This window comes from Pinus tabuliformis, chromosome 1_1, assembly GCF_031772625.1.
Source record: "Pinus tabuliformis cultivar Carrire ecotype Pingquan chromosome 1_1, CPIR1, whole genome shotgun sequence".
Classification (NCBI taxonomy): Eukaryota; Viridiplantae; Streptophyta; class Pinopsida; order Pinales; family Pinaceae; genus Pinus; species Pinus tabuliformis.
In genome coordinates, this window is record NC_142297.1 from 80,080,331 (window position 1) to 80,107,456 (window position 27,126).

Consider the following 27,126-nt stretch of genomic DNA (forward strand, 5'->3'; position numbering starts at 1 on the left):
TATCTCTCAAAGGAAATTATGTTATACTTATGAGAATTAATAAAAATCTAATATAAATAGAGTGACATGTTATATATATAATTTGAAATTATTTTAAATTTTAAAGTACCTTCTTTAAAATATAACAAATTTAAATTAAATATATATAGTTCACGTGTGAATTAATAAACGTTTAGCATAAATATATCAAGTTTACTTATTAATATATTATTTTGAATTTATCTATTTATTTTTTCTAAAGCAAGAGTCATACCTTCTATTTCATTAAGTCGGAAAACAAATTACATAAAATACAATAGTCCCAAAGGAACTGTGGGCCAAAGAAATATTTATCCGCTTAAAGCCTAGGTCACGGAGCTGAAGGCTTAAATACAGAGCCAAGGGCCCACAAACAAACTATAAATCCTTGAAATACAAGCAAAAGCCGAGACCATTCGATCCCCCCTCAGAGATCTGACGGACGAGGCTCAAATCGGGGTGAGAACATGCAAACACTTTAAAATTAGAATCGGACCCGATGAGGAAATAGGGACCATTCTAAAAGGATTTCGAGTCCGAATGGGGGGATAACCCTCGAGCATGTAGTTCGCCCGAAATCCACCGATTCCCACCATGAAGCGAAACAAGCACGGAAGATAACCCTCACCCGGACCTGCATACTTTTCCTTAACCATCGATTCTCCTCGCCAGATCCAACGATGGAGGATAATATCGCAAGACCTAAAAGCACGGAGAATTACCACGTGATAAACGACCTGGACCCACCAACATGCTCGCTTATTCTTGACCATAGATTCGTGTGCTTGATCCAACGGCTGAGGAACATATCGCACAAGCCAAAAGCACCGAGAATTACCTCGCGATGAGGGTGGTATTTCCTCCCCTCCCTTGGCCACGTGTTGCTTGGTGAGTGGAATCGCTCCCAACTCCGAAATACCGCTTCCAGCTTGAAGGGCATGCGAAAAACTAGAAACCACCCTGAGAGTGGTATTGCCACCACAAAAAGAAATACGGGGGTTTTGATTCTGTCGAGAAATCTTGGACTCCGGTCCCTCGCACCATCCCATCTCCTCGGCGAATGAACCAAAGGAAGATGAAAATCCATCTGTCCAGCTGTCCATCCAAGAAACAACATCTGCCGAGCAACATCCACCTGAGACTTCTATTGTTGTACTTACCAGGGTTGAGGAGGTCGACAGTGACCTTCAACCCAAAAATGGCCTCACTTCAGAAGTAGCACTTCATAATGAATCCAAATCAACTAGACCCCGTCTCTGTGGCTTTGTTTCGAAACACCATTCTGTCCTCATCCGCCTGATCTTGACAATGCGCCTTTAATCTATTATGAGGCATCTCTTGCCAACTCAGCTCGACCCTGCTTTTGGTGCAGAGCACCCCTTGATTGACCAAAATGTTTGCCAATTTATTTGCCGTCCTTCGCACATGGGTAAAACTCACGGTTCAGAAGCACAGGAGGTGAAGCTGAATGCATTGGAAGACCTGAAGCAGCCTCTGGTGTTTTAAGACTTTTTCCAGCTCCATGCCATAGTTGATTCTCTTGACCAAGTTAATGATTAACTCAGAATCAACTTCAACTATTATATTCTGGAGATTATCTTGCTTCAGGAATTCTAAACATTGCTCAAGTTCCATTAATTCCACCATATTGTTAGTGGCTCTTCCCAAATGGCAATGGAAAATAAAAAGGATGCAGCCATTTTCATCCCTTAACACCCCTCCAAAGCCAACAATACCCGAGTTGCCTTTTGAGGCCCCATCAATGTTGTATTTCAAAAAACCCTGAGGGGGAGGATGCCAGTAATCCTGCTTAGTGTCCAGTTTCATTACCTTCCTATCCAAGCCTTGTGGTATAAGCCCCTGCATACCCAACTGAAGAAGTATCTGCATTTCAGCTTCTGAAGGTGGATTCTTTGGGGAAGTTCGCACTATAGTACCTACCGTCTCCTTAAGTTGTCTTAGGATCTACTCAAAAATGCGTTGGGAGGAAATTTTTTCATTTTTGAAGATTCTGTTGTTCCTTTCTTTCCAGACATTCCATATTATGAAGCTTGGCATTAAAGCCCAAGCTGAGTAAAGAGATTCATAATCAGATAAATTTCGTCTCCAGTTATTTAGGGTGTTGATAATGCTTCCTTTGTCCCTATCTGTCTGTTTGAAAATAGTGGCAAAAGTATCCCACAACTTGGAGGTGAAAATACAATTATTGAGAAGGTGCTCCATTGTTTCCTCTTGGGCTTCATAGAGCTGGCATCTGGAAGGGCCCAGAACACCTCTCTTCTGAATGTTTTCCAAAGTCAGAATTTTCTTATGATGAACTAGCCACATGAAGAGTTTGACCTTCATCCATCCTTGATGCCTCCATATGTTCTGCCAAACCCTGTCTGGTACATTGGATTCCAGCTCAAGGAGTATGCGTTTTGCCTCCTTAAGATTGAAGGTACCCTCATTATTGTTGCCCCGTCTAAGTTGGTCATGCCCCACTGTCACTAAAATTTTCCTTTGGTCCAACATTTTCAAAAGTGCCTCAGCTTTAACTTTCAAGGGGCTATCATCCCTGTAATCTATAATCTTTCAGGTTCTCCATTTTCCTTCATTATTGGTTTGATCCCAAAAATATTTTACCCTAAGTAACCCTTTGGTATTAGTTTCTTTCTTGAGGTCTAGAAAGTCCTCTCTTAACAGTGTAGGTTCTTGTTGCCATTTATCCTCCCAAAACAAAGCAAGATCTCCCTGTTTGATTTCCCAAAAGCTATTTTTTTGTATTAAGCCTCTATTCTCCCAGGCCTTATTCCAGATGTGTGAGCCTTTTATGATGCCAGTCATCCTTATGTGATCATTATCTTGCCAAGTGTTGGCATATTTTTCTTTCCAGATACTAGCCCATTGAGCCTTTGGATCTTTTACCCAACACCACCATAATTTTTCCCCTAAAACTTTGTTTAGTACTTCTGGATCATCCAATTCAAGACCCCCATGGTTTTTAGGTTTGAAAATTTTATCCCAGGCTTCCAAGGCCCATTTCTTTCTCTCCTCCCCCTTACCCCAAAGAAAGTCTCTTTGAATGGTTCTAAATTATTGCAAAACTCTGTTTGGAGTTGGAAGCGTTGATAGCATGAAGACGGGGATAGATTGAAGTACAACTTTTGTGAGCACTAACCAACTAACCAAGTTTAAAGATCTAATAGTCCATTTCCTGATTTTATACTGCATCTTATTAATCACCAGCTCCTAAATGCTCTTTTGCAGAGGTTTATCAGTTAGAGGAACTCCCAAGTATTTGGAAGGAAGGACATCCCTTTGAAAGCCCAGAATTCTAGAGATATTTCTCTGAATAGCAATATTGGTATTAAAGAAAAAAAATCTTAGATTTGGAGAGATTAACTTCCATACCTATAGCCATGGAAAAGTCACATAGGATTTGTTTATAAGCTAGGGCTTCTTTGACCATGAGGATTCCTCGTAGCATAGTAGCATCAACAAATTGTTGATGGGTCAAAGGCTGTCCATTCTCAGAAAGTTGGAGATCCTTGATGTTACCAGCTTCTTTCACATGCTTGATTGACCGACCAAGTCCTTCCATCATGAGGATGAAGAGAAAGGGGGAGAGCAGATCTCCCTGCCTAAAACCTCTTGAAGGAGTAAAAGTCGTCGAAGGAGAACCATTAACCATAATTGAAAAGCTAGAAGAAGTTACCAGGGCCATGACCCATCTTACCCAGATATGATCAAACCCAAAGGCTATAAGGACCTTCCTGATATAGGTCCAATTCAACTTATCATAAGCTTTGGCTAGGTCCAATTGCATAATCATGCCAGCCTTCCTATTCCTTAACAATGAGTGCACCACCTCATGCGCTTGAATGATGTTATTGAGAATTTGTCTGCCCTCCACATAACTAGATTTCTCCACAGAAACTAGAGTAGGAAGAAGTGGTTTGAGTCTATTGGCAACAACCTTGGATATTATCTTGTACACCACATTGCACAAAGCTATGGGTCTAAACCTGTCTGGAGTTTGAGCATTGTCCTGTTTGGGGATCAAGGAGATGAAGGAAGTATTGAGCACCTTCAAAATGGTTCTATTCATCCTGGAATCCTCCACCACATTCAGAATGTCTTGTTTAACAATGTTCCAGCAAGCTTTAAAGAAATCCACATTGAAACCATCAGGGCCTGGCGCTTTACCATTCTGCATTTCTTTGATGACCTCACTAACCTCCTCTTCAGTCACTGGCCTATTAAGATTGAAATTATCCTCTCTTGTTACAAGCCTAGGTATATGCCTTGTTAAGTCCCTGATAAAATGATCTTTGTCTGAAATGGTTTCCTTTGCTATACCTTGAAAGTGTTGAACTAACACAATTTCTATATCTTCATGGGAATTAAGTAGATGACCTCCCTCGTCCTTGATTGAAGAGATCCTATTATGAGATCTGTTTGCCATGGTGGATCTGTGGAAAAATCTAGTGTTTTTCTCCCCTTCTTTTAGCCATTGAACTCTAGATTTTTGTCTCCAAAATATTTCCTCTTGTTTACATAAATTCTCCCAGTCTTGATGATGTTTGGTGACTTGATCATTTCTGACTTTATCAAAGCCATCCATGATAAGGGCTTGATTGAGTTCCTGCATTTTGTCTTCAATAGCTTTTTTCGCTTCAAAAATATTACCAAATTCATTCTTGTTCCAGTCTTTAAGTCTGAGCTTGATGTGCTTTAGTCTTTTGTGTAGCAAAAACATTCTTGTACCCTGAATATGCAGATCTTCTGTCCACCATTTTGCAATGTTGCTGATGAAATCTGGGTGGGTGAGCCAGATATTCTCAAATCTAAAAGGTCTGTTCTTGGGGGTACTAATGCCCTGAACCTCAAGTTGTATAGGCCAATGGTCCGAGCCTCCAAAGGGGAGAATTCTCGCTATCATTTCCTTGTCGGTGAGCATAAGGTCCTCTGAGATTATGAATCTATCTAACTTTGAGGCTACTTGAGACTCTCCTCCTCTTTTATTGTTCCAAGTAAAGAGGCCATTACTCATATCAATGTCAACTAGCTTCATATTATCTATAAAAGTTTGAAATGTTGTAGAGTCTTTGCTTAAATTTCTGGTTCCCCCTTTTTTCTCCAAAAGTGATTTGATCATGTTGAAGTCCCCACCTATGATCCATGGTACTCCTGCATGTCTATCTCTTAGATCCACAAGAGAATCTAGAAACCTGAGTTTATCATCCATTCTTTGAGGGCCATAAACATTCGTGACCAGATAAGTCTCCCTATCCCCCACACGTTGAATAACTAATGATAAATAATTCCTAGATGCCTCAGCATCTATTATGCCAATCTTTTGGGGGTTCCAAAGAGTGAGTATGCCTCCTGCTGTATTATTTGCTTTAACTTCTAGAAACTCAAATCTATTGAGCCATTTGCTGTGAATTTCTTTTATTTTTTGAATGGAACATTTAGTTTCCTGGATAAAGATCATATCCAGAGCTTCTTGTTTCATTCTATTGCTAAGTATTCTTTGTTTTCTTTTACTACCTAGACCTCTGATATTCCAAGATGTGAACTTCATTATTAAAGATTTGTAAAGGAGTAGCAGGTTAGGTCTTTCATCTTACCTGAATCTATCATTAGCTTTCCACATTCCATCAAGAAATCGTTCTGCTTTTTTCTGCCTCTTTTCTTTCCTGGGTTTCTAGGAGCTAATCCTCGTGTGGTTTTCATAGTTTTCACACCTTCATTGCCTTGCCTTTCATTGTTTCTTTTCCTTTCTAGCCCTTTAACCTAAGTTTTCCATAGGAACAACTGCTATACTCTGTTGAGCTCTTCTTGAGGTAATGAGTCTACACCTCCCATGGTCCCTTGTTTCAAGAACCATTCCAGATCTAGGTGTTCTCTATCAAGAATCTCCTACAGTTCATGATCCTCCATTTCCATCTCACTCTGGGTCATTTCTTGGTATATCTCCAGTTCTCCATCACTCAGGATAGTCTCTTTCTGTTTATGAATATCCTGTGTTTGTTCACTATCTTCTTCTTTCTCCTTCTCCCCTAGGCTTCTTTCATTACCTGATCTACTTTTGTTATCCCTTCCTCCTCTTTGAGAACTTGGAACCTGTTCAGACTGGCATGTTTCTCTTTTGTTTGATGTTGCTTTGGCCCTTTTGCCCCCTTTTCCTCTATATCCCACTTTGTGAAAGCTTTCAGTATCTTTCATTGTGGTAGCTTTACTTCTTCTCTATTTTACTGAGAGGGCAATCTCTAAATAGGTTCCCATGCTCATGTCACTTGTGACATCGGAAAGGAATGTGTTCATAATCTACTATTTGCACCCATTCTTCATTAAAAACTTCCAATATGACCTCATCCGGTAGAGCTCCAGAGAGATCCATCTCCACACATATTCATGCGAAGGAAGTGTATTTCCCCTTCTGGTGGCCTCAGATGCTTTGAAAAAATGTCCTAGTTTATTTCCCATGGTATATAATGATTCCATTTTCCAGTAATCAAGAGGTAGGGAGTAGAGTCTTACCCAGACCGAGACCGAAGTGAAAATCTCTCGCTCCGGGACAAAATTCATCATCCACGACCGCATGTAGAGGCCTGCTGTTGCATAGAAGTAGGGCCCTCCTTCAAACACCCTGTCTTTGTCCTCAATATTTGTAAAGACCACAGTGAAGAAACCCTTTGACCCAAGATGTAGGTCTATGCTTCCTTTTGGTTTCTAGTGGTATTTAATCCACGCTTGTAATGCCTTTTTAGTGGGCCATAATCCCATGAATTTACAAATGATAGCATAGGTCTGCATGTGGTCCATGTGCGCCTGTAGAGCAGGATCATTTAAAACTACTCTAGGTGTGACCTCAGCCTTGGGTTTACATGGCCCCTTTTGCGCTTTATTTTCTGCTCCCTGTTTCTTGTCTTCTTCCTCATTTTCTTTTGTGTTGTTGTCCTCCCTTGATTTGGTTAAATCTTGATCCTCTTCCATGTTCCTTTTCCCTTCTCCTGAAGGACCTCTGACAGATTCTATTGGTTTCTTACCTCGGCTAGCCACTGCCTGCCTATAGGAGGGAGTGGAGCTCCCCCCTTTGCGCCCCTCCATGGAGTTCAACACTTGCAAAAACTTGAAACCCTAGCTCTTCGTCCACGTCCTCCTCCGACTAACATTGTGCAACATTATCTCTTCTATTTTGAATTTATTTTAAAAACTATAAAGTGGCATGTTTCAACTGTCTTCCCATTCCCAATGAGAAAGAAGTTTCACGTTTTTAATATTTGGTATGTAAGTTTAAGTGTTTTTTGGTATATAATCGGATGAATGAGTCATATATATATATCTATAGCTATATATATATATATATATATATATATATATATATATATATATATATATATATATATATATATATATATATATATATATATATATATAATAAAAATAGAAATTAATTATATATAAAATATTAAGTAATTTTAATATAAAAAATTAAGTATATTGAAATTGATGTATATTATTTTGGTGTTGTAGTAGAGATATGTAAAGTAAAGCAAAACAATGGTTTGTAAATATTTTGATTTTGTCAAAATAAAATAGAAATTAATTATTATTTTAATTTTTTTATTAATTTTTCTTGGGTAATTAAGGTAAATTTGGTGGTTTTTAGTTCTAAGTTTATGAGAACCCATGTTATTGACCCATGGTATTCATGTGGAATATATTTTATTAAAAGAGAGAAATTAAATGAGCCTTGATCTATCTAAACTTTGGATTTACCAAGCGTTGAGAAAGATCAAATCTCTTGATATGCAAACCTCTTTTAGAGTGAAGAGAGATTTGATCATTCTCGGCATTTGATAGATTAAAAATTAAAATAAATCTAAACTCGTAAATAGCAAATATAAAAAATATAATATTTATTATTGTAAAAAAGACAATATCTAATATTATAAAATAAATATTAAAGTATTAATATTTTGTAAAAAGTATTAACAAAATTCAAATTTGTCATATTCTAATCTATACCCCAGTTCTAAAAACTTATAAAAAAAAATGTGATGATAATGTTTTGATGCAGGAGCATCCAGACTTAGCCAACAATGTGAAAGTTTGTTCACATGTTGTGGCTAAACAAGTTGAAATTCATTGACTTGATTGGTCAAAAGGCAGTTTTACTGAGAGGGTTTGATCTCTCAAGAAATGAGTTGTATTTCATTATTGTAATAAGTTATAAATTGTCTTATTTTAGTCTCAAAGATGAGTTGTTAGCATAGGTGTGAGATAGAGCTAGGAATTAGAAGATTTTCTGTTAGATTTATTAAAAATAAGGATTGATTTGTTAGACACAGTTAGAGTGATATCCGATTTATAAAAGGGAGGAAAAATGTAATGAAAAAAAGAGAGGATTGAGGAGTGGATTTAGTAGAGCGAGAGCAAGATAGTGTGTGGATTGTATTTTGAGACAAAGGTCTTTATTTGTGTAATCAGGCCCAAGGCCGAGACTCTGTAACTCTTTTATTATGAATAAATTGGTGTTGTGCGCATGGTTATATATATACAACTGTGGAGATCCTCGAGTGCTTGTTTTCTCTGTATTCGGATGATATTGATGCTTGCTATGTTTTCCACTTTACAATAGATAATACTGAGTTAAAAGAATAAGCAGCAAGTTTATTATATTGTTTTGGTTCTGCAAACAGAAACCTAAGTTACACTAAGAATCGATGCAAAAACACATTCGGATTTGGAATCCGGACTTCAAATATTATGGACAGAGGTTTTTAATGTTATCGGGTCTGTGGACCTCAAATCACATCGCTCCAGTGGAAAAGAATCGGCTTATTGAATCGTTGAATTCTGATATTGCAATACAACCGGATCCGAAATGTTATAGAGAAGGGGTGATAATCTATCAGGTCCACGAAGTGCTATCGGACCGACGCTTTGAAGTGGAAGGAGTCTAGATGGTGGGCACTACGATTTGCGATTGACTAATTAGATCGTCGTCGTTAGATCATGATATATTACAACCATTGGATCGCGAAGTAGTTTTGCTACAAGAGTGGTATTTCGGGCACATCAAAGGTGGTAAGTTGTTTGGAAGGGTTGGCACCCGATTCCATTCAACCCTCGACACATAGCAAAGGATGTGGGGAAGAAAACCGCTTTATCGGGCGGCTAAGCCCCGGTTGATTGTCCCGCCCAAAATCTCCGACGACCGTCGGATCTCACAGATCCAGATTAATAGTCACCGAGAGTCGATGCATTGACTTCCAGTGTACGATAAGCCCGCCGATTAAAAAGGTAAAAATCCCATTGTTTCGGCTTGTTTTCTAGTGCATTTCAGTTTAAAAGAAGAACAATCGAGTTATAATTAAAAAGGGATCCGCAGGGTGATTTTGGGGTTTTTTTGAGTTCCGCTTCCACGCTGCGTCATTTGTTGTATCGGAGTAGAAGAAAGGGTTGTTTGTAGTGAAAATGTTGCGAAGGAGAGGAGCTGGCATTGGTCGAGGAAGACCAGAAGCAAATGCAATTTTACTGGAAGAGGTACGAAGTTTGCGTACGAGAATGGAGACAATTGAAACTGCCCAGAGAAAAGCACCTGATGAAGGAGATGAAAGTTCTTAAGAAGAATCTCCTAAGGAGGTAGTAGACGAAGACAATGAAACTGCCAAAGTCATTAAGATGTTGGTGAAAATAGGAAGAAAACCTAAGGCGGAAATCCTTATGTATGAAGGGAGTCTGAACGCAGAAGAGCTAATGGATTGGATTAGATCCTTAGACTAGTACTTTGACTATGAATAGGTTGAGGAGAAGAAGATGGTGAAGTTTGCAGTTACCAAATTGAGGGGTCATGCAACTATCTGGTGGGACGAGTTACAGACATCAAGAACAAGGAAATGGAAGTCCAAGATCAAGCAATGGGACAAAATGGTAAGTAAAATGAAAGCCAAGTTTTTGCCTAAAGACTATCATTTGAATCTTTTTAAGCAATTGAAAAATTTAAGGCAAAAAGGAATGTTTATTAAAGAATATACAAAAGAGTTTTACAGATTGAGTATTAGAGTAGGGCATGTAGAGGATGATGTGAAAAAGATAGTTAGATATATCAATGGCTTAAGGTATGATATACAAGATGAGATTAGCTTGTTAAGTTTGAAAACTATTGAAGATGCCTATCAAGCAAGTTTGAAGGCAGAAGAGAAGATATTGAGGAAACAAAGTCAAAGGAATAAACAACGTAAACTTTGAAAGGGGAACTGATACTGTTACCTGTTTTGTAGAGATAGCAAAAAAGTGACCCGCTTTCGAAAAGGGGCGATGCAAAACAAACATATTTTTTTTTAGAGCATAGTTTTTAACACTTTAAATAACCGATATGATTACCCGTTTCGTAGGGGTAGTAAAAACATGACCCGATTTTGAAAAGTGGTGATGCAGAATATACTTCTTTCTTTTCGGAGCATATGTTTTACACTTTAAATTTTCTTATGTATCAAATATAAATATTTGTTTTTAAATGTTAGTGATTTTCATGCTGATTTTGAAACGTGTTGATGCAACATGTTGACGCAACATACCTTTTTTTAGAGGACTTAGGTTTCACATTTTAAAATTTATTATGTCCATTTTTTTGAAATTATGATTACTTAATGAATTTTCAAGTTGTTTTATTTTTATTTTTTAAAATGTTGATTATTTAAAAAAGCAAATATAAAAATATATATAAAAAAGACAAAAAGAAGTTAAATAAATAAATAAATTATCTCATAAACCATGGAATAATTTGAAAAAAAAAAACAAAATTAAAAAAATATATATATAATTAAGTAAGTAAAAATAGAAAGATTACCCCGGATGCGGGTGTCTAATGCTGCCTTCATTGCGATGGGACTGGAGTGGGTGGAGCCGAGACGCCACATGCCAGCGTTGTACAGCGGACCGGAAGCCATGTGGAGGGAGGATCACATGCAGGTGGGTTTAACAGGGTGTAAGGGAATGTTTGATGTTAACATTAATTTTCCGTCTATCTCTGCACGCGCTGGCTGATATCGGTTCTCGGCTCCCATGAATGCCACAGTTATGGTGGGAGGGTCTCGAGGCAGGGGAAAATGCTTATTAACCAGTTTCCGCCATGGTTACACTCTATTGTTCCTTGTGTTGTGTTGGATGGGCGCAGACACTGCTAGCTCGAAGCCTCCATGTTGGTTGGGCTCTTGCTCTACTTCACCATCTCCTGGTGCTGCTTTGGGCTCCCGTTCGCTAGCTTGTGTGTTTGGACTGCGATACAACTCTCCGGTGGTTTGTTCTGTAATCCATTTCGGTGCTGTCATGCCTCGGCTCCGCCAAAGAATGCTCAGCTACAGAGGCACTGCGCGGGGCGCTCCTTCACACCCTTCCTCCAATGATGCTACCTCGAGTCAGCACCCTCGCTCTTGTAGTGAAATAGGGAACATTCTGAGGCCTAGCCAATTTCTCGAACCCAACTCCCCAAGCTCCTCGTCTTCGCCTTCCTTCGGCTCAGCTATCTTCACTTTCAACTGTTCCCTTAACCGACCTCGGATCATTGCCCATGTTTCAGTCCTCTTTCTAGAGGAAGCCCAAGAAGAGGGCGAATCCAGTGTTCTTCGGGAGGACCAAGGAACAGTTCTGATGCCAATTGCAGGTTCACCGCGAGATATGGAACCGTCGGCTAGCATTGTCAATGACACTATAACGGCGCCTGCGCCTCCGGTTTCGAACAAGAGTGAGGAGACCCAAGCCCAAGGCCTGGCTGACGGTGGATGGTGCAGGATCGTGGAGGAGATTCCGGAAGTTTAATCAGGCTTTGCAGCTTCTTAACAGGTTTTGCGGCCAAGTAGCGAGGGCTTTTTTGTCAAATCTGTCAATCTTTGTATCTGCTATTGTGTCAAGGTCAATATTTTGTTTTTGCTGTTTGTGTTCCTCTGGATCCCTTGCGCGGGACTGCAAAACATGGTCTTGTCCAACATCTGTGCTCTGGACACTTGCTGTTTCATTCGGCCCTCCTTTCTGGCCAGCTGGTTCATTTTGCTCACTATGTTGTAATTTTACACTTTTAATGTGAATAATAGTATATTCTTATTTAGAAAAAAAAAAATAGAAAGATTAGAAAAAAACATTAACAAAAACTAGAAAAAAAATTAAAACAAACTAGATTAAAATAAAAATAGAAAATTAACAAAAAAAATTTAAAAACTAGTAAAATTAATATTAAAAACATTTAAAAAAAAACTAAAATAAACACAAATTATAAAACAAAAAAAAAAAAAAACAAAAAACTATGAAATTTTTTAAAATATATGTATCTTTTCAAGAAAAAAAATAAATAAAAAATAAAAATAAAAATTAAAGTTTAAGAAAATATGTATTTTTCATATATATATATATATATATATATATATATATAAAGCTTTATCTCTTTAATTTAAAAACAAAAAAAAAATTAAATTCAAAAATTTAAAACCATTTTTTTTTATTTAAAAAAAAAGAAGAAAATTAACAATGTTTTCTTAAACAAATTTTTATTTTTATTTAAAAAAGAAATTACATTATTTTTTTAAACAATTTTTTTTTTTTTTTTGTAAGCTGAGGTGGTACTCTTTCTATTACTGGATAGAAAATAAAACATTACATAGTATCAAAAACATTGTAAACCCGCCCACATGGGGAAACCGGGTATTTAATCCATCTATAGTTTTTGATGGCCGCCCAAAAGTAAAAGGCCCAAAGTCTGATAATCCTAGCCAAATAAACAAGGCAGTCTTGAGATCTTCTAATACTACTAGTCTGCAAGAAATATATTTCTCTATCTAAAACATGCAAAAAACTGTAACTGGTAAGGCTATGAGTTTTCCTGAACATATCTCTTGTCAAACATTGTCCATTGCTGGTTGCTGACTTGCTCCTCTCTCTGCATCTTGGTGGTCTCCCTTCAGCAGCTGATGAATTTCGTCCAATTTCTCCTCTTGCCTCTCCAGGGCAATGCGGATGAAACTCAATTCTCTGCGCATATCAGGGCCTCCCTGGGCAATCTCGACCATCTCCTTAGCAACTTGCTCTAGAGCCTTTGCCAGCAGCCTCTTCATAACCCAGTATATGTGCAGAGATTGTTTAAACAAGGACATTCTTCCCCTGGTATGGCCTGGATCATGTAGCAGGAACTCCCAATCCTCCATTTCGTCTTCAGATTGGTCCTGGAGAGACTCCTCCTCCAGGTATTGCATGATTCTTCTAACTGCTGGGTTGGTGTTTCGCTGATAGGCCCTTTCTGCCCGACGGACTCTGTGATTCACCGTCCTTCTTGTCTTTTTAACAGGTTTCGTGTCCTGCCTGGAATTCTCTCCTTCCTCATGCGTCCTCCTGCTCTGCCCCCGACCCCTTTTCCTGCTCGAGTCCGCACCGCTGCCGGGGCCCCTCTCTCGTCTTCTCATGCCATAACGACGAACCTTCACCTCCTGCGGAGCAGGGTGGTCATCTTCCATCTGATGATACTCCTCGCCTGCTAGTCCGTCCTGAGAAAAAGACCGCTCGTTCCCCTCGCCTCGGGGCATCTCCTCCTCAGACTCGTCCTCAATCTCCCAGATCTCAGTTGGTTGATCTTCGTTCATAATTTCCTTGCCTTTCCGGCTCTTATTCCTAACAGTTGAATTATGCTGCTCCTCTGCCTCCCTGGTTCTCAGCCGTGTTTCCATGTTACCAACGGATCTGTCGCAGAGAATTCTCTGGTGCCAGGTAAACTTTATCTTATAATGCTGTCTCTCAGCGGTAATGTCCACACCTCTCCAAATTAGGAAACAGCTAAATGACTGTTCTTCCTTCCCCGTTTGGGTATATATCAGATTTCTGTCCTCATCGTACACCTTTGGATCGAATTTCGTTTGCCGCCGATTGCTTTCTGGGGTGACGTCTCCTTTGGCCATCATTCCTTGATTAATATCCGCTGTCAAGAGATCTGACAGACCGCTCCACCCTCCTCTCCGATCGCGATCATTTATTGCTTCACATTGGATGTGATCCTGTGCCGTTCTCCACGCACGCCGCCACTGTACTGCCCTGTACCCTATGATCATATCTCTTCTCTGTCCAGACTGATCTAGGTTCATTACACGGGACCTCCACGTCCTCTCATTTCTCCAGCTCATTGATCCTCGCATTTTCGCTTGTAGCTTGATCATGGTCTTCATTAATGATTTCTGCCAGGTCCTCCCACTCCCTGCTCCCGCACACCGCTCTCCATTGATTGTCCACCGTGCTGCCACGACCTCTACATCCCCAATTCGCCATGAAATCGGCCGCCCGATTCCCCTTCCTTCTGACGTGATTTATTATTTTGTATTCGATTCTTTTCAATAAATCCGCGATTTCCTGGACAATTCCAGCCGTACGCCAGCTGCTTGTGACCTTCTCCCAGTCTCGTCCATTACTGAGCTTCTTCAGCATTTCAACCGCAATCTGAGAGTCTCCAGCAATTTCTAAATTGGTGTAACCATTTCTTACAGCGATTCGCAATCCCTGGTGAAGAGCCCAAAACTCAGCCTCGTTGTTCGTCATTTCCCCACCCCAATCTGCGTAAATCCACCTTACCTGCTTGTTACTATCCCGGAAAATGCCTCCAAAACCAGCTTCGCCCGGGTTCCCCTTCGAGGCCCCGTCGAAGTTTAATTTGATGAAGTTTTCTCTGGGATAGCTAAATTTATCGGGGCTTTGGGTCCGCATATCATGTCGGGAGTTCTGCTTATGATGGACCATCTCAAACTTTAGATTTAAATTGTTCAGGATTCCCTCCTCAACCTGGTTTGCCTTCCAATCCTCCCCATCCCACTTTTCAACCAGGATTGTTTCCCTCATTAACTTGACTGCTCGTCCCCAAATTATTTCCGGATCCTTTGATTTATTCTGGAACACTCTGCGATTCCTCTCCTTCCATATCATCCATAGCACGAACCCTGAGATGAGATTCCACGCTCTTCTGACCACTTTACATTGAAAATCTTCTTTATTCCATTGAAAAACCATTTCATTGAATTCACTGGGGGCTATCTCAGATTTGCCAAATATTCGTTTAGTGTTCATCCACAGATTCTTTGCGAACGGGCAATTAATCAGTAGGTGATTTCTGGTCTCCACTTCAGTGTTACATAGACAGCACCTCGATGGGCCACTGAAGCCTTTTTTTTGAATTCGGTCCCAGGTTAAAATCTTATTCTTAGTTGCAAGCCATATGAATATGGAAACTTTCGGCCACCAGTTACTTTCCCATATAATTTTCCAGTCTAAATTCTCCTCAACTCTGGTTTGGGTATCAGTTAAGTAGTATGCCTCTTTGGTGGTGAAAGAACCTTTCATGGAATTCCCCCACCTGAGGATATCCTTTCCAGTGCGTGCTCTAATTTTCCTGGACTCTACCTCTTTCCTGTAGGCTTCTTGTTGGTCTTGGCTGAGCTCCCTGTCCCACTCAGTCGGATCAGTCCATATTCTCCAGATTCCTTCCGGATCATTAGCTTTCCAATAGTCTCTGACACATTTTCGATCTCCTTCTATTCTATCCTGAATCTGTTGAAGCCTCTGAATTCTACTCATTCTTTCTTTCTGCTGCCACTTATCATCCCAGAAATTGGCTTCTTCTCCACCTCGAATCTCCCAGAAAGTATGCTTTTCAACCAAATCTCTGTTTTGACGAGCTAGGTCCCAAATTGCTGACCCTTTGGGGGTTTCTCTCTGTCTTAAGATCTCAACTGTGGAGTCAGGCATATTGTATTTTGTTTTCCATATGGCTTTCCACAGATCATTGCCCTCCCTTAGCCAGCGCCACCAGAGCTTTGCTCCCAACACTTTGTTGAGAATTTCAGGGTCCCTCAGCCCCAAACCCCCTTTTTCTTTTCTCTCTGTTAAATGATTCCAAGAAACTAAGGCCCATTTTTTCTTCTGGTTAGTCCCTCCCCAAATAAAATTTCTTATGATCTCTCTAATCTTTGCACATACTCCTAAAGGGGCTGCCATTATCGACAAGGGGTAAATGGGGATAGCTTGAAGGACTGATTTTGCCAGAACCACCCTTCCTGCTATGTTTAAAACTCGAAAGGCCCAGTTTGCTACTTTGTTTCTCAGCTTATCCAGGACTCCTTGCCAATTTTTCATCTTTTTGGAAGTAAAGTCCAATAAATTTCCCAAGTATTTCGTAGGCAGTTCTCCTCTCTTAAAGCCCAATAATCTTATAAGGTGGGTTTTGACCTGATCCACTGTATTAAATATGAATATACAGGATTTATCTCTATTAATTTCCAGACCAGAAGCCTCAGCAAATAAATCCAAAATTCTTTTAAGATGTCTTACTTCCTTGACAGTTGGTTCCCCGAATAACATGATATCATCAACAAATTGCTGATGAGTTAAGGGCAAATTATTTCCCCAGAGCTGTAAACCTTTGATTCTGTTCGCTGCTCGTTCTTTTTTAATAAATCGACCCAGACCTTCGGCTGCTAGAATGAAAAGAAACGGAGATAATGGATCTCCCTGTCTAATTCCTCTAGATGCATTAAAGGTTTTCGAGGGAGTTCCATTAACAAGAATGGAAAAATTTGGTGAAGAAATCAAGCTATGAATCCACTTAATCCACCTCCTGTTAAAACCAAAACTTTCCAGGACTTCTTCCAAATAGTTCCAGTTAAGTCGGTCATAAGCCTTCGACAAGTCTAATTTGATCATCATACCCTTTTGCTTTTTTATTTTTAGAGAGTGAATAACTTCTTGAGTTACTACCAGGCCATCTAGGATCTGTCTACCTTCAACAAAACCTGTTTGTTCAGCAGATATTAACTTGTCCAGAAGGGGTTTTAATCTCTTGGCGATCAGGGATGTTATAATCTTGTAAATAACATTACACAGAGCTATGGGTCTAAAACCATTGGCATCTTCTAAATTATCACCCTTAGGAATCAAAGCATAGAAAGTAGAGTTAATGGCAGGCCATACCTTTTGGTTCATCCTAGATTCTTCTATCAGATCAAGGATCTCTTTTCCCAGAAAGTGCCATCCCGCCTGGTAGAAATCAACTGTGAAACCATCCGGGCCTGGAGCAGTACCTTTCTTCATTGATTTTACAGTTTCCTCTATCTCTTCTAAGGTAACAGCTCTCATCAGCGCCTTATTTTGGTCTTCTGTAACTAAACGAGGAATGGCCGAGCATATTTCCTGAATTGCTCTCGTTCGATCAGCTTGAGGTTCTGTTAGGATTCCTTTATGATGATCTACCAGGACTTGTTCAATCTCAGCTTGCTCAACCACTCTATCCCCATTCTTATCTTTGATGGATAGAATCCTATTTCTTTGTCTGTGTTTGATCATAGCCTGATGAAAGAATTTTGTGTTCCTTTCCCCCTCCCTTAACCACTTTATTCTTGATTTTTGCCGCCAGAGAACTTCTTCCTGCTTTCGTCTTTCTTCTAGTTTTCCGAGTATTACCCCTTCTTCTCTAATGCTTTCCTCTGTTCTGCCTTCCATTATCATCTTTTGTTGAAGTGATTCCATTTCCCCCTCTAGTTTTTGTTTGTCTTCCATAATGTTGCCAAATTCTTCCTTGTTCCATTTCTTAATTCTCCCTTTCAGCTCTTTCAGTTTCAACTGGAACGTATGCATTTTTCCTTTGCCCTGCACTGTACTCTGCATCCACCATTCTTCTACTTTCTTTATGAATCCTGGGTCCCTTAACCAGAAGGCTTCAAATCGGAAAGGTCTTTTTCCACGATTCCTTTTAATATCCACCTCTAGTCTAATAGGCCAATGATCAGATCCAAGGGATGGTATGATCTTTGCTTCGACGAAAACATCCTTATTCATAATAGCTTCTGATACTAGGAAGCGATCAAGTCTTGATGCTATTTGGTTCTTGCCCCCCCTCCTGTTGTTCCAGGTGCATATCCCATTAATAGTCTGGATGTCTACTAATCTTAAATCCTCTATCATTTCATTGAACATATCCATGAAGTGGTCCAACTTCCTTATCCCTCCTTTTTTTTCTTCTAAGGATCTGATTAAATTAAAATCGCCTCCTATGATCCAAGCAGCCTCTGGATATATTCTGCGGATTATTTTCATACTATTTATAAAACTTTCTTTTTCCCCTGGGGAAGGGGGGCCATAAACCCCTGAGATAACAACCTTTTCCTTTGTTCCTACTATCCTACCCAAGCCAGTAAGGACTCTATTCATGCTGGTCCAGCTTTCTAGAATGATATCGTTTGGATTCCACAAAATTGCAATACCTCCCGCAGAGCCAATAGCATCTTGCCCCATAACTTCGTATTGCAGTTTATTTTTGTCAATTATTCCTTCAAGCTGTTGAACTGTAATTTTTGTCTCCTGTAAAATCATAATACTAGGCTTCTCTTTTTTCAATTTCTCTTTCATATATCTCTGTTTACCCTTACTGTTCAAACCCCTAATATTCCAACTGATAACAATCATTTAAAACTTTTGGTAGGAGGGGAAGAATACCTCTGACAGAGGTATCACTTTACCTGAGTTTATCAACGTTTCTCCCACAGTCTGAATAGTTTCACTCATCGTTTTCCGACCTCTTTTCCTACTATTTTTGCCAGAGCCGTCCATTCCCACCTGTCCATTCCCCTGTTCATTTCCTATAATTATCTGCTTGTCCATGTTCTCCCCTTTTTTTTCCTTGTACTTCTGAAATGCTTCCTTATACAATTGTTTCTGCTTCTCAGGTATGAATCTACTATCTAGATATTTCCATTCCTGAATTAGCTGTTTCATGATTCTCTCCTCCTCCACCTCACTTTCTACCTGGTTTTCCACGTCCATCTGGGATTTAAACAATTTTTTATTTTATTTTATATGTTAAAAAAAAATAAAAAAAATTTCCACCCCCTGGCTGCCCGTGGTGGCACGGCCCTGGGCATAGGGGTCTTCGTGCAGGCCCCTCTGCCCAGGGCCGTGCCACCACGGGTAGCCGGCGGGTGGGGAGTTCATTCTCGGCACGTAGACCCCTCCGCCTAGGGTCGCGCCACCATGGGCAGCTGGGGGGTGGGGAGGCGATTCTCAACATGTAGATCCCTCCACCGAGGGTCACGCCACCAAGGGTGGCCGGGGGGCAGATTTTTTTTATTTTTATTTTTATAAAATAAAAAAATAATGTAATTTTTTTTTGAAATAAAAAATAATGGTTTAAAAAAATAGTTTTAAATTTTAATTTTTTTGTTTGTAAATTAAAGAGATAGGGCTTTATATATATATATATATATATATATATATATATATATATATATATTCTTAAACGTTAATTTTTATTTTTTAACTTGAAAAGATATATATATTTTAAAAAATTTCATAGTTTTTTTTTTAAATGTTTTTAATATTAATTTTACTAGTTTTTAAAATTATTTTTTGTTAATTTTCTATTTTTTTTTTTTTTTAATCTAGTTTGTTTTTTATTTTTTTTCTAGTTTTTGTTAATGTTTTTTTTAATTTTTCTATTTTTATTTAATTATATATATATTTTTTAAATTTTGTTTTTCTTTTTCAAATTATTTTATGGTTTATGAGATAATTTTTTTTTTTTAATATATATATTTTTATATTTGTTTTTTTAAGTAATCAAAATTAAAAAAAAAAAGAAAAATAAAACAACTTGAATTTTTTTTATTGTTTATAAGATAACTTTTTTTTTCCTTTTTTTTTAATATGTTTTTCTTAATATTTACTTGTTTAAAATTTTTAAGTTTTTTTCTAGTTTTTTACTTCTTATCTTTTATAGGTTAATTTTGTTTTTTTTTTTTTACATTTTTATGATTGATTTTTTATTTTTTATTTTTTTTTGTCTTTATATATATATATATATGTTTTGTTTTTGTTTTTTGTTTTTTTTTTTTTATCGTTTTGTGTTTTTTCATTTTTTTAATATTTTAATTTTTTGTTTTATTTTGTGTTTTCATTATTCTTTTGAAATTTTAAAGTTTTTCGGGGTCATGATAAAATCTTTTACGCCATTATTTCGAAATGTTGAAATTTTACCCTTGAAAAAAAAGTGTTATCCCAGCATCAATACTTATCGCTTTCATGGTGTTTTTTGCACAAAATTTACCATTGAAAAAAAAAAAGTGTTATTCGAACATCAACACTTTTCATTTTAAGGGTGTGTTTTGGACATTTTTTGCACAAAAAATTGGTTTTCAGTGCCATTTTTAAGACATGTTGAAAATTTACCCTAGAAAAAAAAAAGTGTTATTCCAGCGTCAACACTTTTCGTTTTTAGCACAGTTTTTGATGTTTTTATGGGGTTTTCTGGCTAGAGTTCCCATTTTGAGTTTATAGTTCCCGTTTCAAAGTTTACATTGTTAATAGAGGAAAAATCTCAGTAAGAGGTAGAGGAACTACTAGACCAAGGGGACAACAACATCAACATAAAGTAGGAAGCTCAAGTAGCAGGCCACCACAGAGGAGAGAAGTTAATAGAGGAAGTTTTTTGCCTAGAGGAAGAGGGCGAGGAAGAGATGTTCGGTGTTATACATGTGGAGAATGGGGACATATGTTATGGGACTTTCCTCATAATAAACCAGCAAGTCAGAGGAATGCGAATGTCATTGAGGCAAAGACAGAACCACCTCGAATTATGGAAAAGGAAGAACCCCCTAAAGAAGGTGAATCGATAGCATACTTCAGTGAGAAATTGAATGATGCAAAGAAGAAATATTATTCTTATGATAAAGAGTTTTATGCTATTGTGCAGGCCTTGAAAAAATGGAGACATTATTTGTTGCCAAAAGAATTCATATTATATTCAGAAAATCATGCCTTATAGTTCATCAATAACCAGCCGAAGCTGAATCAGAAACATGCCAAGTGGGTAGAATTTCTGCAAAGCTTTACTTTTGTAATAAAGCACAAGAGTGGTAAGTCAAATAAAGTAGCAGATGCATTGAGCAGGGTAAGTTTTATTGTGCAAGAATTCAAAGTGGGTGTTGTAGGATTTGAGGAAATGATTGAAATGTACAAGGATGATGCAGATTTCAAAGATATCTATACAACAATTCAGAATCCAATGAGTCATAACAGAAGTCAGTGGTTGGACTATCTCATTCAAGGAGGCCTATTGTTTAAAAGCAACAAGTTGTGTATTCCCAAATGTTCTATGAGGGAAAACATAATAAAGGAGAAACATAGTGGAGGATTATCTGGTCACTTTGGACAAGATAAAAACTTTGCTCAGGTGAATGCTTTTTATTATTGGCCAAAAATGCAGACTGATGTTAAGAAATTTGTTGAGAAGTGTAGGATATGTCAGCATGCAAAAGGAAGGAGTTAGAATGCAGGATTGTATCAGCCATTGCCAATACCAGACCGACCATGGGATGCAGTTAGCATGGATTTTGTTTTTGGATTACCAAAAACCCAAAGAGGGAATGGTTCCATTTATGTTGTGGTAGATAGATTTTCCAAGATGGCACATTTCATTGCAGGTATGAAGACTAGTGATGCAACACACATAGCTAATTTATTCTTTTTAGAAATTGTAAGATTACATGGGTTACCTGTAAGTATTGTGTTTGATAGAGATACAAAGTTTGTAAGGCATTTTTGGAGAACTCTTTGGAAGAAACTGGGAGCTAACCTCAGTTTTAGTTCAACATACCATCCTCAAACAGATGGATAGACTGAAGTAGTAAACAGGAGCTTGGGGAATATATTGAGAAGTTTAGTGTATCAAAATCCTAAGCAGTGGGATTTAGCACTAGCTCAAGCTGAGTTTTCTTATAATGATACTCCAAACCGAAGTACTGGAATGAGTCCATTTCATATTGTTTTTGGAATGAATCCAAGAGGTGTGTATGAGCTCAGGGATTTGGGTAAACAAGAGACCAGAAGTGCAAAAGTTGAAGAGTTTGCAGAACAGATGCAGAGACTATAGGAAGAAGTCAAAGGCAAATTACAGGAAAGTAGCAACAAATACAAACATAGGGTAGATATGAAAGAAAAGAGAAAGAATTCCAAGTGGGAGATTTAGTGATGGTATATCTAAGAAAAGAAAGATTTCCTGCTAAAACTTACAATAAACTGAAAATGAAAAAGATAGGACCATGTAAAATTGTAAGGAAGTTTTTAGCTAATGCATATGAAATTGAGTTGCCAGAAGGGATTGGAATATCACCCATTTTTAATGTTGCAGATTTGTATCCATACAAAGAGATAGAGACAGAGCTACAGGAGGAAACTACAGGGGATGAAGTTCAAACTGTGAACTGGGAAGAATAGATGCCAAAGACAACTAAGAAGGAAGTGGAAGCTGTTTTGTAGAAAAGAGTATCCGAAAGAACCAAAGGACATACTTATTTCCAATATCTAGTCAAATGGAAAGGACAGCTAGTGGAGGATGCTCGCTGGTTGACAACAACAGAATTACAGAAGTATGGAGTAAGTCCTGAAAGTTTGAAGGATGATTCTTTCTTCCCTGGGAGTTTGATGCAGGAGAATCTGGACTTAGCCAGCAATGTGAAAGTTTGTTCACATGTTGTGGCTAAAGAAGTTGAAATTCATTGCCCTGATTGGTCAAAAGGCAATTTTACTGAGAGGGTTTGATCTCTCAAGGAATGAGTTGTATTTCATTATTGTAATAAATTAGAAATTGTCTTATTTTAGGCTCAAAGATGAGTTGTTAGCATAGATGTGAGATAGAGCTAGGAATTAGAAGATTTGTTGTTAGATTTATTAAAAATAGGGATTGATTTGTTAGACATAGTTAGAGTGATATCTGATTTATAAAAGGGAGGAAAAATGTAATGAAAAAAAGAGAGGATTGAGGAGTGGATTTAGTAGAGCGAGCGAAAGATAGTGTGTGGATTGTATTTTTAGATAGAGGTCTTTATTTGTGTAATCAGGCCCAAGGCCGAGACTCTGTAACTCTTTCATTATGAATAAATTGGTGTTGTGCACATGATTATATATATACATCCATGGAGATCCTCGAGTGCTTGTTTTCTCTATATTCAGATGATATTTATGCTTGCTCTATTTTCCACTTTACGATAGATAATACTAAGTTAAAAGAATAAGCGACGAGTTTATTATATTGTTTTGGTTCCGCAAACAGAAACCCAAGTTACACTAAGAATCGACACAAAACAACTTTCAGATTTGGAATCTAGACTTCAAATATTATGGACGGAGGTTTTTAATGTTATCAGTTTCGTGGTCCTCAAATTGAATCACTCTAGTGGAAAAGAACCGACTTATTGAATCGCCGAATTTGACATTGCGATACAACCGGATCCGAAACGTTATAGAGAAGGGGTGATAATCTATCGGGTCCGCGAAGTGCTATCGGATCAACGCTTTGAAGTGGAAGGAGTCTAGATGGCGGGCACCGTGACTTGCGATTGACCAATTAGATCGTGGCCGTTAGATCACGATATATGGCGACTGTTGGATCGCGAAGTAGTTTCGCTATAAGAGTGGTATTTCGAGCACATCAAAGGTGGTAAGTTGTTTGGAAGGGTCAGCACCCGATTCCATTCAACCCTTGACATGTAGCAAAGGAGGTGGGGAAGAAAACCACTTTATCAGGTGGTTAACCCCCGGTTGATTGTCCCGCCTGAAATCTTCGACGACCGTCGGATCTCACAAATCCAGATCAATGGTCACCGAAGGTCGATGCATTGACTTTCGCTGTACGATAAGTGCGCCGCTTAAAAAGGTAAAAATCCCATTGTTTCGGCTTGTTTTTTAGTGCATTTCAATTTAAAAGAAGAACAGTCGGGTTATAATTAAAAAGGGATCGGTGGGGTGATTTTGGGGTTTTTGTGAGTTCGACTTCCGCGCTGCGTCATGTTTCCTCCCCAGTTGTCAAAATCACATATAGTGAGGATAGTTAAAATATACGTAAACTTAATTTATTAGGATGCATGAGACAATAAAGTGAATATTTAAAAAATAGATAATCTTTTGCCTAAAGTTATGTTTTAAAAAATAATAAATACAAACACAAGAGAATATTCAACATTTCATATTATGCACTAGACCTCTCTTTTTCTTTGAGAGAATTTTAGCATTTTTTTATATCTTTAGATCACTTTTTAGTTCAATATGTCTTGATATAATTTATTTTTTTAATATTTTGTGTTTATTTAGTAAAATATTTATATTTTATTTTTTGATTAGTTAAATTGTTTTATTTAAATTTTAGAAATTACACATTTAGAAAGCTATTGTAAGTTTTAAGTCTACCATATGGAAACTAAATCAATAGCAACGTAAAAGGTTCTTCACTATGAAAAGTCAAAATCAAAATTTCTACTAAATAAGACAAAATATTTGTATTCAAAGCTAAATTTTCAGAAAAAGTAATATGTCGAGGTTGGCAATCAATAGTGTAATTATAAAAACTAGAAAGCCAAAAAGCTATCATTATATCTATGAAGAAATAGAGGGATACAACTCAACGGGGTATTCAACATGTTTGATTATGTTCCCTAGGTTGAATGGTGCGACAAGTCATGCTTCAATGTGTTCCAATCTATTATTCATATCTTTCATATGGAGCTACATACCATCTAGCATGAGTAGTATTTTATAGTTGGCATCATTATGTCCCATCAACAACTTGCCTAATAGAGTCTTGATTTTCCACTAGAGGTCTTTAGTTTAAAGATATTGATTTTGTCTTCCTTTCGTATGCCTTATTTCTAGAACCCATGCATCAATCTCTGAGACAAATTTATAATTTGAAATACATTCTCTCTCCTTAACCACTTCTTATTTAGCCTCATGAATCTCATGTGAGCTCAAACTACTTAAAGACTCCTCTCAAAATTCAGTGTGCAAACCTCCTTTGGATCCATGAATGTTGACTCATCTCTTTCTTTGACCTCGTTTCCTCATCATAGCTAAAGCTAGAAGCAGGAACATAATAGAGAATGATTCATGCAAAGGAAGGGATGACAAGAATCTCATGAAAGGTAGAAAGAAGGTCATTCAAGGATAGGAAAATGCAAAATCAACTCAAATAGCTCCCACAGTGTTGGGCTAAACCATTTGATGAGAATGAGATGCATAGAAGCCAAAATCTAGAACAAATGTCTTTCCACAAGAAAGCATGGAAGAGAACAACTTGCTTGGAAAGTGAAAGAATTGGTTGGAGGGATACATTAATTTCGATAATCCTATTGATTCGAGGGCAGGGAATAAGGGTAGGATATCAAAATCTTTGTGGCTGTAAATATAGCAAGATCATTATATAGATTGAAACGTAAATGATTCATCCTCTTATCGCAAGGAGGTAGTCTTTGTAATGTAAGTTTAAGTGTGTATCCATTTATTTTTTATGTGTTTTTTGGTTTATAATTTAATGAATGAGTTTGATTTGTTTTAAAAGTCATTTATTACTTATTTCCATAATAAAAATATGATTTGATTTAGAATTAATATAGAAAGGTGTAATATCTATTATTGTAGGATTGACAATATCTAGTATATTTTTTTTTGTAATGCTTGGCAGGACCATCCATTTTCTATTATATGTATAAGGAAAATTTACACCACACAATTTTACCAGGTGGCTTGAACTTGCCCCGAGGGGAAATCGAGTCTGTTAGCCACCAATCAGCATTATACGCCATCCAAAAACAAAATTGCTTCAGCCTTTCTAGCAAGGCTAGGTAAGTTTCAGTCTCATGTCCAAATACTGTATAACTATGACAATTTACATAAAAAACTGGAAATTTAAATGCTATCCGTATAAACAAAATGTAAGCATAGGGAAACTAATATTTCTTGACATTCTACTCCTTAGAGTCTGAGGCTACAGGGGCAGGATCTTCAGTAGTTTCTGTTAGGCCCCTATACTACTAGTGTAACCCCTTATTGTTATTAGTGCAACCCACTTATTATATTGATGTACCCATGTAGTGCCCATATTGTTACTCTTGTGCCCCATAGAAGCCCACTATTATTATTATTGTGCCCTTACATTATTATTGTTATGTCGGCTCTGATTATGTTATAACCCCTTAGACTCCTATATATAGAAAGGAGTTATTTTCATTTGTATCATCCAAGAATTGTTCATTTATGTAATGTAAAGGAGGTTGCCCCCTCAAAGAGGCTGAATTCTAAGGCGTTGATCTTTCTTTTCTATCTTTTCTTGAGCTGGTTTCATAACATTTGCTATCAGAGCTTTGGATTCTAGGGTTTCGCTGCTCCAAACAGGTCATCGTGGCATTTTCGCTATGACGTTTTTTCTGTGACGTTTCAGAAGTCACAAAAAAAACCCATTTGAGAAGAAATCGCGCTGAACCTTGGGTCCAAATTTCATAGCTTTTCGCCTGACATTTGCGGAGATATGATCTGAGGAAGTTGGTCTTTTTGCAAACTCCTAAATTACATTAAAAACAGGTGACCTGGGGAAAATCGTCATAACTTTCTCTCTGGGGATTGGATTGAAATTTCATAAGAAGGTATAGAAATAGGACAGACTGTAGTTTCTTGTATATCGTTTTTAGAGCCAAAGGTCAAAAATTGGACACGTGGCACTTCATACAAGTTCGCTCTTTGGGAAAGGTCTATAATCAGGTCATCTTGGGAGATTGTGCATAACTCTTTCTTAGAAAATCCAATTTGGATCAGACTGGTGGCATTGGAAAGAGGACACAAAGGGCCACTACAGGTCGAAATTTCAGAACTTAAATATCGGAAAGTACAAAGTTACAGTCATTTCAAGATCGAGGTCCTAAAATCAAGAAAAACAAGATGAGGAAGTTTGATGGCAAGGATCCGGTAAATTGGATACTTCAGATGGAGCAATATTTTGATCTACATGGTGTACCACTGTTACAAAAGGTATGTATTGCATCTTCATATTTAGAACCAGATCAATTTTTATGGTATAAAGGGCTTTGTTCTCATAAACAACTTTTTACGTGGTCAATTCTCACGGAGGAAATGATAGCACATTATGAGGATACAAAGAGCAACACCTTCTTTAGAGCAACACCACAACAATTGGAAAGAGTAAAAGGGCTTTGTGACATATTTGAAAGTAAAATTATGGCAACAAGGAAGTCTACCCCTCACAACTATAAAGATGGA